Below are 2,185 nucleotides of genomic sequence, written 5' to 3'. Positions count from 1 at the left end.
GACAGACGGCCCCGCGCACCCATCGGCCCACCGGTAATCTCCCCGGTCGTTGTAGTGGCCAATCTGGCCCTGACTATGGGTTAAGGACAGGTCTCTTCTATTTGTAAGGTTCAGTATTTGGACCAAAACGTTGACTATCCTAAAGGTTTCCATTTTTCTACAAATGGAGTGTCCCCTTTCTATTTATAGCCACCAAATGGGCTCCTGATTATGGATTACATTGAGGCTGCACTCCTAAAGCTGCAATACTAGTGAGTGCTTGTTTCACTCATGCATAAGTAAGGACGTTAGTTCAGTAGCTTATCTTGCATGTAACTTGTGAGTTTTCTTTATACAAGTTTTTGTGCAACGATTTGTGTACATTTCTACATGACTGATTTTAGGCTACTGTTAATATGTATTATGCTTTTACATTTTACAGCTTTGTGCATGGCTAATCCACTTTCTTTTCCTCCATGAGAAGCAAATATGCTATCAGCTGTAAAAACAAACAGTACTTAACAAATACAGTACAGGTATAACTGTGACTCATATTACACACACCTGACCTTTTGAGTATAAAATGCCCACAGGGGGTATAGCTCAGTGGTAAAGCATTCGACTGCAGATCGAGAGGTCCTTGGTTCAAATCCGAGTGCCCCCTGAGTTTTATCTGTTTAATAAAACGTGCCTGCATTCCATTTGCATAGCTAATCAGCAGTGATTCTTAAACAAGCAGCTTCATAGTTTATATAATGTCACTGCAATACCTAATGAATATTTATTACCAGTTATTTATATAGCACACACATATTCTGCAGCGCTTTACAGAGTATATTTGTCTATTCACATCAGTACCAGCTCCAGTGGAGCTTACAATTTATATTCCCTACCACGCGTACGTACGTACGTACGTACGTACGTACGTACGTACGTACGTACATGCACACACATACACACAATTTTTTTGTCAGTTAACCAACCACTGTATTTTTGGATTGGATACAGGAGTGCCCAAAGGAAACCCACGCAAGCATAGGGACAATATAAAATTCCACATGCATGACTTTTGTCAGTTTTATATGTTCAAATGATTCATAGGGCCTGATTTGCAGGCAAAAGCGTACACATATTGACAATCGTCCATCCAGATCTGCCATCAGCAATTGTGGGGCGCGGGACTGACAAAATAGGCAGCTCCTACCCCTGGGCGGAGCTGTGGATATTGTGGGTGGAGCTAAAACATTGATAGAGCTTCAACTGGTGCACTAATTTGTTTTAAAAATTGTCAAAGTTTGGGCTCTGGGCATTTGTTATGTTAACATCACAGAAAAACACTGAAAAAAACAGATCCGCATAATAAAAAAAAAATGATTGAAAAAGCCAGATCTAAAGGTGCATACACACTTAGAGATGTAGGGGTGTATTCAATTGATGTTGGATCCTTTCCTATGGAAAGGATCCGACATTTGAGTATTCAATTAGCGGACACGACAATGCCAATCTGACTTTTTTTAAAGTCGGATTGACATTGTAGGAAACAGGGCTAAAACCTGTCGGATTTGGTTGTGAATCCAACAAAACACGTGGATCCGCGGCTAATCCGCTGATCCACATGTTTTCCAACAAGTCGGAATTGCCGACCTGTCGGAAAAACGGCAGCCAAATTGAATAGGTCAGAACACTATCCGACCTAAAAAAGTCGGACTTGAATTGAATACTCCCATAGTAGACTATATCACTAATTTTCCCCCTCCTAAGTGATATAGTTTACTATATCGCCCAGTGTGTATGCAGCTGATGACGAGCGATGCGCGGCTCCATGGGTCGTTAACAACCCTCGGTTTCGGCCATGCATGCAGCTCAATTTGTACTCATCGTCCAAAGCTGCATGCTCTGGACGGCCACGGCATGACATCACTGTGTAGTATCACTAGTAATATCGCACAGTGTGTATGCCCGCCATCAGGTGGCCCGGCCCGGGAGAGGAAACACTAGGCAATGTCGCTCACCGAGCACATCGCCTAGTGTGTGCCCACTTTAACTTAAAAAAAAACAAAAAAAATAACAGACAAAAATGTAAAAGTCAAATCAACAAAAAAATAAATAAATGAAAAAGCCAGATCCACATAAGGGGCATCTTACCTCTGGGTCCCTCACAGTCTGGCAGGTGGTAGGTGGGCAATTCTAGCTGTGTGAAACAGGG

The 2,185-nt window shown here is 42.2% G+C and overlaps 1 non-coding gene across 1 annotated transcript; it reads left to right on the top strand.

Annotated features, from left to right (window-relative positions):
- The first annotated feature begins 571 nt into the window (after window positions 1-571).
- On the top strand, window positions 572-643 carry TRNAC-GCA (transfer RNA cysteine (anticodon GCA)). The gene has a single exon. It is a non-coding gene; the product is annotated as a tRNA-Cys (tRNA).
- Window positions 644-2,185: the final 1,542 nt, after the last annotated feature.

This window comes from Pseudophryne corroboree, chromosome 3 (assembly GCF_028390025.1).
Source record: "Pseudophryne corroboree isolate aPseCor3 chromosome 3, aPseCor3.hap2, whole genome shotgun sequence".
NCBI classification, from domain to species: Eukaryota; Metazoa; Chordata; class Amphibia; order Anura; family Myobatrachidae; genus Pseudophryne; species Pseudophryne corroboree.
This window is presented reverse-complemented; position numbering and strand designations above follow the sequence as displayed.